This window comes from Gorilla gorilla, chromosome 1, assembly GCF_029281585.2.
Source record: "Gorilla gorilla gorilla isolate KB3781 chromosome 1, NHGRI_mGorGor1-v2.1_pri, whole genome shotgun sequence".
NCBI lineage: Eukaryota > Metazoa > Chordata > Mammalia > Primates > Hominidae > Gorilla > Gorilla gorilla.
Window position 1 is genome coordinate 31,270,363 of NC_073224.2, and position 15,772 is coordinate 31,286,134.

General features: G+C 36.7%; 1 protein-coding gene and 1 long non-coding RNA gene across 15 annotated transcripts in view; both read left to right on the forward strand.

Moving 5' to 3' along the window:
- SPATA17 (spermatogenesis associated 17) overlaps positions 1–15,772 on the forward strand; it is a 229,757-nt gene that overhangs the window by 60,162 nt on the left and 153,823 nt on the right. The gene's annotated exons all lie outside the window — the stretch shown is intronic.
- LOC129531968 (uncharacterized) lies at positions 2,652–4,325 on the forward strand. Its single transcript, XR_008677503.2, has 3 exons — positions 2,652–2,749; positions 2,959–3,062; positions 4,207–4,325. It is a non-coding gene; the product is annotated as an uncharacterized lncRNA (long non-coding RNA).

The following is a 15,772-nucleotide window of genomic DNA, read 5'->3' on the forward strand; positions in this document are numbered from 1 at the left end:
GCCTCCCAAAGTGCTGGGATTATAGGTGTGAGTCGCCGTGACTGGCCTCATTGTTTTGCTCATTTTGTTTTCATTGTCCTTGCAAGATTTTCATCACTTTCTTGGAATCCAGAAATGCATTACAATTTATATGTTGATCTTTTCCAGGATCTAATTGTATTACAGCAAGAAGATTCTTGAGAACAGCTAATTTGCAATCCTGCTGAAAGTGGAAGTCTCATTTCTTCTTTTATTTCAATAATATTTCCAAATTTATTACATTATGATCAGAAAATGGCATCTGTTCTATTTCTACTGTTTAAACTTTATTGGGAATCTCTTTGTGACCTAATATATGGTGAATTTTAAAAATGCACGGACTTTGAAAATAAAATATATTATCTTTTTATAATATAGAGCTCAAAGTTTCTTCTTTAATAGTTAAGATTTTTAGATTTTCTATAACTTTTTTTAAAAAACAGAAAACATTTATTTCTCAAGGGCTGAGGTAAATTTGAAAAACAAAAATCTTTAAAATATGTTTTATCATGCTTATATTTATATTTCCTCTAATGGAAGATTGCTTTATGAAGTTTGATGCTAAGGTAATGGTTAATAGATATTCATGACTTAAATCTTCTTGTCTATAGTATTCTTCTTTGTGTTATTTATTTTATTTGCCCTTTATTCAACCTTTTGTGAAATCAAGATTAATACCTTGCTAAGTTTTATATGCATTTTCTTAGTGACTCTTCACCTTTTTTTTTCTTTCTATCAAATTATCAAATTTGATTAAGAGACCAGGAGTGGTGGCTCACGCTTGTAATCTCAGCATTTTGGGAGGCCAAGGAGGGCAGATCACCTGAGGTCGGGATTTCAAGACCAGCCTGGCCAGCATGGTGAAACCCCGTCTCTAAATTTTTGTAAAAGTACAAAAATTAGGCTGGGCACAGTGGCTCACACCTGTAATCTCAGCATTTTGGGAGGCTGAGGCGGGCAGATCACCTTGGGAGTTTGAGACCAGCCTGGCTAACATAGTAAAACCCTGTCTCTACTAAAAATACAAAAATTAGCTGGGCATGGTGGTGCCCGCCTGTAATCCCAGCTGCTCAGGAGGCTGAGGCAGGAGAATCATTTGAATCTGGGAGGCAGAGTTTGCAGTGAGCTGAGGTTGTGCCACTGCACTCCAGCCTGGGCAACAGAGTGAGACTCCATCCCCCTCCCACCAAAAAAAAAAATTACATTTAGTGTCAGAATGTGGCTGGGATTTCTCTGTCCTCCAAATCAGAGGGCCATTTTCTTTCCTTTTTTTAAAAAAAGTTAACCTTTGCCTTTGAGACAATTGTAAATTCACATGCAGTTATAAAAAAAAAAACAAAGAAATTCTATGTTAACTCAATACCAACATCTTGCAGAACTAGAGTACAATATCACAGCCAGGATGTTGACCTTGATACAAGCCATCAATCTTATTCGGGTTTTCCCAAATTTACTTTGTGTGTGTGTGTGTGTGTGTGTGTGTGTGTGTGTGTGTGTAGTTAGGTCTATGCTAGTTTATGACATGCAGTTTTATGTATCTCCCACCACAGCCAACACACAGAACAGTTTCATCTTCCTAAATATCCCTTATGTTGCCCTTTTATAACCACATTCACTTCTATTCTACCACACTCCCCTCACACCATCCCTAACTTCTGCCAACCATTAATCTGTTTGCCGTTTCTATAATTTTGTCATTTCAAGAATATTATATAAATGGAGTTATACTGTTATGTCAAATCTTTTATGATTGACTTTTTTTCCACCCAGCATTGTTCCCTAAAAATGTGCTCAAGTTGTTGCATGTATTGATATTTCCTTTTGATTGCAGAGTACTAGTCCACCTTGTGAATGTTTGATTAACCATTTACCCATTGAAGGATGTCTGGGTTGTTTCTATTTTGGAGCTTTTATGAATGAAGCTACTACAAACCTTTGTGTACAGATTTTATGTGAGCACACATTTCTATTTTTTTGGAATAAATACCCAAGGGTGCAAGTATTGGGCCCTATGGTAATTGCATATTTAGTTCTACAGGGAACTGTAAAACTGTTTTCCTGAGCAGCTGTACCATTTTACATTCCCACCAGGAATGTATGAGTGTTCCAGTTTCTCTGTGTCTTCACCAGTATTTATTATTTTTGTGTTTAAAAATTTTAGCCACTCTGATAGGTATGTACTGATACATTCATGAGGTTGTAATTGCATTTCCCTAATGACTAAGAAAGTTTAATACCTTTTCATGTGTTTATTTGCCATTTGCATATACTTTTTTGAGAACTGTCTTTTCATGTGTTTTGCCCATTTTCTAATTAGATTATATTTTTATGGTTGAGATTTTGGGAGTTTTTAAAAATGTATTCTGGATACATATTTTTGTCAAATATGTGGTTTGAAAATATTTTCTTTCAATGTGTAGCTTGTCTTTTCATTCTCTGAGTATGATCTTTTCATAGAACATAACTTTTTAATTTTAACGGCATCCAGTTTTTGAATATTTCCTTCTATGAATCATTATTTTGGAGTCTAGTCTAAGATCGCTTTGTCTGTCCCTAGATCCCAAATATTTTCTCCTTTTTTTCTAAAAGTTTTATTGTCGTCCATTCTACATTTGTTTGTGATTCATTTTTAGTTCATTTGTGACAATGGATATCTAATTGTTCTAGCACCATTCTTTGAAGAGGCTATCTTTCCTTCATTGAATTGCTTTTGCACCTTGTCAAAAACAAGGTAGGTGTCATTATGTGGGTCTATTTTCGGACTTTCCCTTCTGTCCTTTTTGTCTATGTGTCTATCCCACTGACAAAACACACTATCTTATCTACTGCAACTATATAATAAACCTTAACGTTGGGCAGGGGGATTCCTTTCACTCTATTTTTTTTTTCAAGGCTGTTTTTATTTATTCTCAGATTTTTGCTTTTCCATATATATTTTAGAATAAGGTTATATATGTCTACAAAACACTTGGCTGGAATTTTGTTGGGAATTTAATTAAATCTGTGGACCAATTTGGGAAGAATTGATTCATTTTCTTTTAAAAGTAAGTGATATTCACTTATACTTATTGATATTGTACATGTGTGTTGTCTTAGTTCTATTATTTTCTTGCTATAGGTTTTCATGGTTAGGCTTTCAGCATATGTATGGCCTATGTATATATGCTTTAAATCTAATAAGTTGGAAGATTTAAGCCTATTTTTAGTTCTGATAGATATCTTATTTTCTTGAAAGTATTTTCAGTATTTATGTTTCGACAAAAATCTATTGAATAGATTTTGATTGAATACACACCCATAGTTTTACATATTTTTATCCTTAGACATAATGTGACCTGTCAGTTTATACATACATTTCTTTTTCTTTTTTTTTTTTTTTTTTGAGATGAAGTCTTGCTCTGTTGCTCAGGCTGTAGTGCAATGGTGTGATCTCTGCTCACTGCACCCTCTGCCTCCCAGGCTCAAGTGAATCTCCTGCCTCAACCTGCCAATTAGCTGAGGCTACAGGCATGCGCCGCCATGGCTAATTTTTTTTTTTTTTTTTGTATTTTTAGTAGAGATGGGGTTTCACCATGTTGGCCAGGCTGGTCTGGAACTTCTGACCTCAAGTGATCCACCCACCTCAGTCTCCCAAAGTGCTGGGATTACGGTTATGAGGCACCGCACCTGGCCTATACATACATTTTTAAATATCATGAAATTCTTTTTCAATTGTATCTTTGAGTTTTCTGGATTATTTAGATTATTTATTTATTTTTTGAGACAGGTTCTTGCTCTGTCATCCAGGCTGGAGTGCAGTGGTGTGATCTCAGCTTATTACAACCTCTGCCTCCTGGGTTCAAGTGATTCTTGTGTCTTAGCCTCCCGAGTAGCTGGGACTATAGGCGCACGCTATCACGCCTAGCTAGTTTTTGTATTTTTTGTAGAGATGGGGTTTCACCATGTTGGCCAGGCTGGTCTCAAACTCCTGACCTCAAGTGATTCGTTGCCTTGGCCTCCTAAAGTGCTGGGATTACAGGCATGAGCCGCCGCACCTGGCCTATTCATATATATATATGTGTGTGTGTGTGTGTGTGTATATATATGTGTGTATATATATGTGTGTATATATATATATACATTTTTATTATTTTATTTTGTTTTATTTATTTTTTTCCTTTGAGATGAAGTTTTGCTCTTGTTGCCCAGGCTGGAGTGCAATGTCATGATCTCGGCTCACTGCAACCTCCACCTCCCAAGTTCAAGCGATTCTCCTGCCTCAATCTCCCAAGTTGCTGGGATTACAGGCACCAACCACCATGCCTGGCTAATTTTTTGTATTTTTAGTAGAGACGGGGTTTCGCCATGTTGGACAGGCTGGTCTTGAACTCCTGACCTCAGGTGATTCACCTGCCTCGGCCTCCCAAAGTGCTGTGACTAGAGGTGTGAGCCATCACACCTGGCCTATACTATTTTTGTTTCATGTTTATTTCTTAGATTTGCCTGGTATTATGGCTTTTATTGGTACTCTCATTGTCTGATTTTCAACACCTATTATTTTCTTTATACTCTTTCGTTTCCGTTTCATCTTGGTCACTTTTCTTAAATCTGCTCTCAATGTGCTTTTCTGTGCTTTCAGCATTATCTATTCTTTTTGCTCTTTCCAATGGAAACTTCATTTCTATGATGACTGTATTTTTCAATTGTGACTTTAGTTCTATCATCCTTTTCTTTTTGGAAATTATAAATAATACAGAAATGTATAAAACTTAATATTACAAATACTTAGAGGCAATCACTAAAATTTGGTGTATATATATATATATGCAGATAATGTTTTCTATTTCGACTACTATTTATACAAAAATAACATGTAATAATGCTTTGTGTACTTAAAATTTTACATAAATGCTATCTTGTCACATGTTTAAGTGTTCTATAATTAAACCTTTTTTAACTAACAACATGTTTGCAAATTCTATTTGTACACATAGATTTTGTTTATTTAATTGCCATATTTTATTGATTACTGAACTTAACACAAAATTGTTATATATGGGTCACCACTAATGTCTAAGCTTTATTCTAATTTTTTAAATTACCCATGCTTTTTCTTGAAGCATCTTTTTTGTTGTTGTTGCTACATCAGTTTCCCTTTTCTTTTCCCACTCATTTGGAAGGTATATAATCCAAATTCTTTCTTCTACTGATAACCCTCAAATTTTAACATACTGTATATTTACCTTCTTTCTCCTTTAAACAATAAAGCATAGAATACATTAAATATGACCCTCTATGTACCTCACTTTTTAATGGAAGAAAATTACTTTGGTTTTTACTTTATTTTTAAATTTGTTCCAGAATAGCATTTTTAGAATAGTTAAGAGCCAATACTCATTTAGATTTGTCAACATCTTTTGCTAGTTTTATTGCTCACTGTTACTTTTAAAATTTCACTGTTTCCTAGTGGGTTCAGTTTTTACTTGCTGAAGGTAATCCTTTGGCATATTTTCAGCTGGGTCTGTGAGTAGTAACTTTCTCAGTTTTATGCATCTTAAATTAGCTTTATCCCATATGTTCTATCGAATGATAGTTATATGGTTATAAAATTCTGAGATGACAAATTTTTTTTTCAGGTATTTGAACATATTATTTCATTACCTTTTTTTTTTTTTGAGATGGAGTCTCACTCTGTTGCCCAGGCTGGAGTGGCGACATCTCGGCTCACTACAACTTCCATCTCCCGTGTTCAAGTGATTCTTCTGCCTCAGCCTCCTGAGTAGCTAGGATTACAAGCGCCCACACCATATCTGGCTAATTTTTGTATTTTTAGTAGAAACGGGGCTTCACCATGTTGGCCAGGATGGTCTTGAACTCCTAAACTCAGTGATACACCCGCCTCAGCCTCCCAAAGTGCTGGGATTACAGGCGTGAGCCATCGCGCTCGGCCTTTTTTTTTTTTTTTTTTTTTGAAATGGAGTCTCTGTCGCCCAGGCTGGGGTACAGTGGTGCGATCTCAGCTCACTGCAACCTCTAACCCCCAGGTTCAAGCAATTCTCCCTGCCTCAGCCTCCCGAGTAACGGGGAATACAGGCACCCACCACCATGCCCAGCTAGCTTTTGTGTTTTTAGTAGAGACGGGGTTTCGCCATGTTGGTCAGGCTGGTCTTGAGCTCCTGACCTCAGGTGATCCGCTGGCCTTGGCCTCCCAAAGTGCCGGGATTACAGGCGTGAGCCACCATGCCTGGCATATTTCATTACTTTTTATCCTAAATTGTCACTGATGTACAAAGTGTGATGTTGGTCAAGCTGTCTTTGGAAGACAGCTCTCTAGTATCTTTACATTTTTTTCTTTACTTTTGTAATGTCCTGTTATTTTATCACAATGTATCTAAGAATTTAAAAAATATGGACTGTTTTCTATCTGATAAGCTGCCTTAATTTTCTGACTCATATTTTCTTGTTTAGGAACTCATGTTTAGGAAAATTCTCAGCCATACTGCTCATACTGAGCCATACTGCTCAATAGCCATACTGCTATTGACTTGTCTCTAATCTCTAGTTTGTTTTTCAACAGCTCCTATTAGATGCATATTTTAACTTTTCTTTCTAGTCACCTTGACTTATAACATCTTTTTTATGTTTTTATTTATATTTGTGCTAGGAGTAATTTGTATCTATTTTCCAATTCATGAATTTTCTCTTCAGTTTCTTATTGTCTGCTGTTAAACTAATTTACTGAGTTTTTATTTTCAATGAATATATGTTTAAAATTTTTTGGGGGTGGGGCTCTTTTAATAAAATCCTCTCTCCCTCTTTATTTCATGTTGCTATTCTCTAGTTTCTCTTTAAACATTTTTTTTTGTTGTTGTTTCTCGTGTATTTTTAAAACTCTTTTATCTTAGGTTCAGGGTACATGTGCACCTTTGCTGTATAGGCAAATTGCATGTCACAGTGGTTGGGTGTACAGATTTTTTCGCTACCCAGATAATAAGTATAGCACCCAACGGGTAGGTTTTTTTATCCTAACTCTCCTCCTTCCCTCTACCTTTAAGTGGTCTCTGAAGTCTGTTGTTCCCTTCTTTGTGTCCATATGTACTCAATGTTTATTTCCCACTTACAAGTGAGAACTTGTGGTATTTGATTTCTGTTCCTGCGTTAGTTCACTTAGGATAATGGCCTCCACCTCCATCCATGTTGCTTCAAAGGACATGATCTCATTTTTTTTTTTAATGTGTGGGTAGTTTTCCATGGTATGTATGTACCACATTTTCTTTATCCAGTATACCACTGATGGGCATCTAGGTTGATTCCATGTCTTTGCTATTGTGAATGGTACTGAGACGAACAGACGTGAGCACATGTCTTTATGGCAGAATGGTTTGTATTCCTTTGGGTATATACCCAATAATGGGATTGCTCGGTTGAGTGGTAATTCTGCTTTGAGTTATTTGAGAAATCACCAAACTGATTTCCAAAATGGCTCAACTAATTTACATTCCCACCAGCAGTGTATAAGTGTTTTCTTTTTTGGCGACCTTGCCAAAGTCTGTTATTTTTTGACTTTTTTAAAATAGCAATTCTGATTGGTGTGAGATAGTATCTAATTGTGGTTGTGATTTTCATTTCTCTAACAATTAGTGATGTTGAGCATTTTTTCATATTTATGTTGGCCACATGAATATCTTCTTTTGAAAAGTGTGCATGTCCTTTGCCCACTTTTCATTGGGATTGTTTGTTTTTTGCTTGTTGATTTGTTTAAGTTCCTTATAAATTCTGGATATTAGAACTTTGTCAGATGCATAGATGCAAATATTTCCTCCTATTCTGTAGGTTGTCTCTTTACTGTGTTCACAGTTCTTTTTAAATTTTGCTGTGCAGAAGCTCTTTATCTCAATTAGATTCTATTTGTCTTTTTTTTTTTGGAGATGGAGTCTCGCTCCATCACCAGACTGGAGTGCAGTGGAGCAATCTTGGTTCACTGCAACCTGTGCCTCCCAGGTTCAAGCAATTCTCCTGCCTCAGCCTCCCAAGTAGCTGGGATTACAGGTGTGTGCCACTATGCCCAACTAATTTTTGTATTTTTAGTAGAGATGGGGTTTCACCATGTTGGCCAAGATGGTCTTGATCTCTTGACCTTGTGATCCACCTGCCTCAGGCTCCCAAAGTGCTGGGATTATAGGCATGAGCCACTGTGCCCAGCCTATTTGACATTTTAAATTTTTGTTGCAAATGGTTTTGTTGTCTTCTTCATGAAAACTTTGCCAGCATCTTATCCAGAGTAGTATGTCCTAGGTTATCTTCCAGGGTTTTTATAGTTTTAGGTTTTACATTTAAGTCTTTAATCCATCTTGAGTTGATTTTTATATATGGTGTAAGGAAGAGGTTCAGTTTCAATCTTCTGCAAATGGATAGCCAGTTATTCCAGCACCATTTATTGAACAGGGAATCCTTTCCCCGTTGCTTCTTTTTGTTGATGGTTGTAGGTGTGCAGCATTATTTCTGGACTCTCTATTCAGTTCCATTGGCATATGTATCTGTTTTTGTAGCACTACCATGCTGTTTTGGTTTCTGTAGTCTTGTAGTATAGTTTGAATTTGAGTAAAATGATGCTGCTAGCTTTGTTCTTTTTATTTAGAATTGCCTTGACTGAGCTCTTTTTTTGCCTCCATAGGAATTGTAGTAGTTTTTTTCTAATTCTGTGAAGAATTTCATTCATAGTTTGATAGGAATAGCATTGAGCCTGTAAATTGCTTTGGGCAGTGTGACCATTTTAACAATATTGATTTCTTCTATGTAATATGGTTTGGCTCTGTGTCCACACCCAAATCTTATCTCAAATCATAATCCCCACATGTTGAGGAAGGGACCTGTAATCCCCATGTGTTGAGGAAGGGACCTCTAATTCCCATGTGTCGAGGGAGGGAAGTGATGGGATTATGGGGGCCGTTCCCCCATGCTGTTTTGTGATAGTGAGTGAATTCTCACAAGACCTGATGGTTTTATAAATGGTAGTTTTTTCTGTGCTCTCACACGTTCTTGCTCTTGCCTGCTGCCATGTAAGATGTGCCTGCTTTCTCTTTTGCCATGATTATAAGTTTCCTAAGGCTTCCACAGTCATGCAGAACTGTGAGTCAATTAAACCCCTTTCCTTTATAAATTACCCAGTCTCAGGAAGTACTTTATAGCAGTGTGAAAATGGACTAATACACTATCCATGAACATGGAATGTTTTTCCATTTGGTTGCATTGTCTCTGATTTCTTTGAGCAGTCTTTTGTAATTCTCACTGTAGAGATCTGTCACCTCCCTGGTTAGCTATGTTTCTATTTATTATGTATTTCTTTCTTCTTTTCTTTCTTTCTTTCTTTTTTTTTTGAGATGAAGTCTCGCTCTTTCACCCATGCTGGAGTGCAATGGCACAATCTTGGCTCACTGCAACCTCCACCTCCCGGGTTCAAGCCATTCTCCTGCCTCAGACTCCCAAACAGCTGGGACTACAAGCATGTGCTACCATGCCCAGCTAATTTTTGTATTTTTCGTAGAGACAGGGTTTCACCATATTGGTCCGGCTTGTCTTGAACTTCTGACCTCGTAATCAGCCCACCTCAGCCTCCCAAAGTGCTGGGATTACAGATGTGAGCCACCATGCCTGGCCCTGTATTTCATTGTTTTTGTGGCTATTGTTAATGGGATGCCTTCTTGATTTGGCTCTCGGCTTGGATGTTGTTGGTGTATAGCAATGCTACTGGTTTTTATATATTGATTTTGTACCCTGAAACTTTGCTGAAGTTGTTATCAGGTCAAAGAGCTTTTAGATAGAGACTGTGGGATTTTCTTGGTATAGAATGATATCATCTGCAATCAGGGATAGTTTGAGTTCCTCTCTTCCTATTTGGATGCCTTTCATTTCTTTCTTTTGCCTGATTGCTCTGACAAGGACTTCCAGTACTATGTTGAGTAGGAGTGGTGAGAGAGGGCATCTTTATCTTGTTCTATTTCTCAAGGGGAATTGCTTTCAGCTTTTGCCCATTCATTATGATTTTGGCTGTGCATTTGCCTGTGAAGAGACTTAGATTTCCACACAATAATATTGGGAGACATCAACATCCCACTGACAGTATTAGACAGAACGTTGAGGCAGAAAACTAACAAAGATATTCAGGACCTGAACTTGACACTTGACTAAATGACCTAATAGACATCTATCTACAGTACTTTCCACCCCAAAACAATAGAATATGCATTCTTCTCATCTGCACATGGTACATACTCTAAAATTGACCTCACAATCAGCCCTAAAACAATCCTTAGCAAAAATCAAAAAACCTGTAATCCTGCCAACCACACTTTCAGACTACAGGACCATAAAAATAGAAATCCTTGCTAAGAAAATTCCTCAAAAACCTACAATTACATGGGAATTAAACAACTTGCTCTTGAGTGACCTTTGTGTAAACAATGAAATTAAGGCTGGAATCAAGGAATTCTTTGAAACTGATGAGAACAAAGATACAACATACCAGAATCGCTGGGACACAGTTAAAGCAGTGTCAAGGGAGAATTTCATAATGCTAAATGCCCACATCAAAAAGTCAGAAATCTCCCAAGTTAATAACCTAAGATTGTGCACCTGGAGGAACTAGAGAAACAAGAACACATCAACCCCAAAGATAGCAGAAGACAAGAAATAACCAAAATTAGATCTGAAATGAAGGAAGTTGAAACAAAACATGATACAAAAGATCAGCGAATTCATGAGTTGGCTTTTTGGAAGAGTTAATAAGATAGACCACTAGCTAGACTAATAATGAGAAAATGAGAGAAGATACAAATAAATACAATCAGAAATTACAAAGGGAATATTATGATACTACTGACCCCACAGAAATACAGAAAACCCACAGAGACTACTATGAATACCTCTATGCACATAAGGTAAAAATCCTAGAAGAAATGGATAAATTCCTAGAAACATACAACCTCCCAAGATTGAACCACGAAGAAATTTAATCCCTGAACAGACCAATAATGAGTTCCAAAATTGATTCAATAATAAGAAGCCTACCAACCAGAAAAAGCCCCAAACCAGACAGATTTATTGCCAAATTTGATCAGATGTATAAAGAAGAGCTGGTACCATTCCTACCAAAACTATTCCCAAACTATCTAATTCTATGAGGGCAGCATCATCTTGATACCTAAACCTGGCAGAGATGCAACAAAAAAAGAAAACTTCAGGCCGATATCCTTGATGAACATAGATGCAAAAATCCCCAACAAAATAATAGCAAACCGTATCCAGCAGCACATCAAAAAGGAAATCCACCATGATCAAGTGGGCTTTATCCCTGGGATGCAAGGTAGGTTCAACATACAGAAATCAATAAATGTGATTCATTACATAAACAGAACTAAAAACAAAAAACAGATGATTGTCTCAGCATATGCAAAAAAAAAGGCTTTCAATAAAATTCAGCATCCCTTCATGATAAAAATCCTCAACAAACAAGGCATTGAAGGAACATACTTCAAAATAAGAGCCATCTATGACAAGCTCACACCAGCTTTAAATATTTTAAATATACTGGATTTGGAGTCTCTTTCAGATGTTCACCATCAGGCAGCTTGCTTTTTCACATTTCGTTATTCTATTTTTCAGTGAAAATCACTGGGATCAGGACTATAATTGCCATTTGCTGTGTAAGAAATTATACTCAAAGCAGTTTGAAACAATAAATATTTTCTATCTCATAGTTTTCTTAATCAGGAATCTTGGAGGGGCTTTGCTGTGTGTGTAGGCTTGAAGTCTCTTTTGAGGTTGTAGTCAACCTGTCAGCCAGGGCTGCTGCCTCATGTGAAAGCTCCACCCTGGGAAAAATTCACTTCCAAGCTCACTCACATAGGCCTTAATTCTTCTGGCTGTTGGCTGATGGTGTCCCTCAGATTCTTGCCATATGGATCTTACCATCAGGCAGCTTACAACATGAAAATTGGCTTCTCTCAGGCAAGTGACTGGGGAACACAAGAGAGCACCCAAGATGGAAGCTACATTTGTCTCATAACCAAAAATCAGAAGTGACATCCCATCGCTTTTGCTATTCTGTTCATTTAAAGCAAGAAATTGGCCCCTCCCACACTCAAAGGGAGGAAATTATGCAATGGAATGAATACCAGAGTGGGGATCATTGGAGGCCTTTTTAGAGGCAGTCTTGTCTTTCACACTCAGTGATGCACATATTATATTTCAAAAACCGTGTTGATTTTCAGCATTTTGCCCAGGATAAAAGTTACTTTACCTTGACTTAGGGCAATATTTTTATGTCAGGTCTTTTAATATTATATTTCAATCTTTAATGTTGTCTTGAGGCAATTATGACTTATCCTAATTACTTATACCAGCAACAATTAAGATTTATGTCTGAGTTTCGAAGAGAATATGAAAGATCTAGTCCAATCCTCTATCTTTGCGGGTTAAATCATTTAAAGAAGAAAAGTAGCAGAATATTTTACATCAGAATATGTTTTGCATTTGAATTGTGTAGGATACCAGACAACATTGGCCTTAACTTTAATTTATCTGCTCTTTTGCTAATAGAAATAGTTTATCTATTTCATAGTTAATAGTAAAAAAAATTGTGTGGTACATATGCAAAAATGCATTTTTTAACCAAGAGTGGACCTATTACAAAGATAAATGGGATTGATTAATTTAAGGCTGAGTTTGCACTTGGTAGACATGTTCTTTTGTAACCTCTAGACTGATATGCAAAAACTGCCCCAGGTTATGAATAAGAAAATTATGTAATGAAATTAGAAACTAACTACAGAGTTACAGATTGGTAGCATTAATAAAACATTATTAGCTTGGAGTCAGAGAAGTGACTTTAAAAAAAAACAACTCTTGACAGAAACTTAAGATCAGTGTAATATATTCCCCCAAGTTTAATGCTTGAATATAGTTGCTGATGGTTACTATCTCATAACAGTAGCTCTGTTTTGAATGTAAATTTGTCATTCATCAAAATGAATTAGTTTCTTAGTATATTGATTTTGTATAATATAGTTTGGCTAGAAAGATTTTTATGGATATTATTTTCTACCTTTCCTTTTATGTATCATGAAAGTTTTTTTAAAGGAAATATTTATTTGCTTTGTTTTTATTATAACAGCTTTTTTGAGATAAAATCCACATAATATATAATACACCCATTTAAGTACTATGGATTTTAGTACATTTGTAGAGTTTTGCAACCATCACCACAATCAATTTAAAACACTTTTATTACACTAAAAAGCAACCCTATACCCTTTATTAGTCATCCCCATTCTACTTGTCCCCCCTCACTTCTAGGTAACCACTAGTCTACTTTCTGGCTCTATAAATTTGCTCAGTCTGGACATTTCATATAAATTGAACCTTTTATGACTTCTTTCACTTAGCATGGTGTTTTCAAGGTTCATCCATGTTGTAGTATATGTATATCAGTACATAATTCCTTGTTATTGTCAAATAACATTTCATTGCATGAATAAACCACATATTTATACCTGTTAATCAGCTGATGGACATTTGAAATGTTTCCACTTTTTGGATATTATGAAAAGTGCTACCATGAACATTCATGTACAAGTGTTTTCTTTTAATTTTTATTTTTGGTTCAGTGGTACATGTACAGGTTTGTTATATAGGCAAATTGCATGTCACAGGGTTTGGTGTGCACATTATTTCATCACCCAGGTAATAAACATAGTACCTTAATAGGTAGTTTTTCAATCCGCAGCCCCCTTCCACCCCGCACTGCCAAGTAGGCCTTGGTGTCTGTTCCCTTCTTTGTGTCCCTGTGTTCATGTACAAGTTTTTATGTTTACATATTTTCATGTTTTCATTTATCTTGGGTACATCATGAAAGCTTTAAGATAAAAAATATAAGACATAAGAGATTGAGAACATTGGCTTTGGATTCAGATAGATATGAATTCGAGTCATAGTTTTTCCACTTTCTAGCTATGTGACCTTGAACTAGTTGCTTAATCTTAACAGAAATCAGATTTCTTTATCTTTATATTGGAGCACCAATATTTACTTTGCAGAGTTTTTGTGAAATATGCAGTATATGAAACACTGAGCTTATAATTGACGCTCAACAAATAGTGGCTATTATTATCAAGGACAAGGTAGAGAAATTAAGAGCTAGTACTTATAAACAGGAGAAAGTGAAGAACACTGTTAGTCCACAATGCAAGTCTAACACTTGTAGAAAGAGGGGAGGAAGAAGATTGGGAAGAGACTGGGACTATAATACGTTTCCAAGAAATGTTCAACTAGGCTGTTGGGTTGTCCTGAAGGTAAAATTTCCCCAGGAAGGAGCCTGTTGCCTTGACAGAATGGTCATGCCTTAGTACCCTACCATTCTCAGTTACTGGCTGGAGGGGACTTGAGGTAGATATGTTCTTGGAAGTAACATGTTGGTAGATCCAGCAGTACATTTTTAGAGCAACTAGTTTTTTTATAGTTTCTTTTTTCTCTGAAGTTTTTATAATTTCTCAGAATTATTAATTTTATGGGCATTTTACATTCGGTGTACTGAGCAGTCAGTGGACCCTTAAGTTCTACAATATGTTCTTTTTTTTTTTTTTTTTTTTTTTTTTTTTTTTACGGAGTTTCGCTCTTGTTGCCTGGGCTGGAGTGCAATGGCACGATCTCGGCTCACTGCAACCTCTGCCTCCTGGATTCAAGTGATTCTCCTGCCTCAGCCTCCTGAGTAGCTGGGATTATAGGCATGTGCCACCACGCCTGGCTAATTTTGTGTTTTTAGTGGAGACAGGGTTTCTCCATGTTGGTCAGGCTGGTCTCGAACTCCCAACCTCAGGTGATCCACCCACCTTGGCCTCCCAAAGTGCTGGGATTACAGGCGTGAGCCACCGCACCTGGCCTACAATATGTTCTTATATTATGTCTTACATAATTTCCTCATTCTATTTTCTTTTCTTCATCCTTCATGAGGTTCTTATTGGTAGGATATTGGACCTCCAGAAGTAATGCACTCAGTCTCTTAAATTTTTCTGCCCCCTCCTCCAGCCCCAGGCCTTTTCCTTCCATTCTGTTTTTGTGAGAGACTTCCTTCCTACCCTACTACTGACATTTTTATTTTAGCAATTTTTAACTTTCATGAAATATTTCTAGCATTCTGATCATTTTTTCATAGCATACTGTTATTTTATTAATAAAATATCTCATATTTCTCTAAAAATACTAGAGCAAATAGGGTCTTTTCAGAAAGCGGAATCGACCTCAGGTGGCTCAAATAGAGTTACAGAGGGCTCAGCAGGGGATGTTTTGGCATCCAGAGACCAGCAGCACTCGGAAGGTGTTCCTACTGCCAGAGTTGAAGTACTAAGGGCAAGAAATAGCATGAATGGAACAGTCAGAGCCAAGACGTTCACTCCCCAAACCTTGGCCATGAGCTAGACTTGCAGGGCAATGCAGCTATTGCCAGAGGTGTTTGGCACCACTGGAGACAGAAATGAAGAAATACCCCTAATTTCTTCTTTCTCCTGCACTCTAATTCTCTTTAAGACTAAACCCACTGGAAACCAGCCGTGGTGATACAATCTGCAGAGTTCATCTTTCTCGGTCACAGTGTAGGGCAGACGAGTATGTAGAATGGAGTGAAGGTGTGGCAAATGGAAAATAATTAGCATAGATAATAATTCAGGTTAAGGTTAAGTTTTATTCCAGTGTGTGTGCTATCAATTTCCTTCAGGATGTTTTT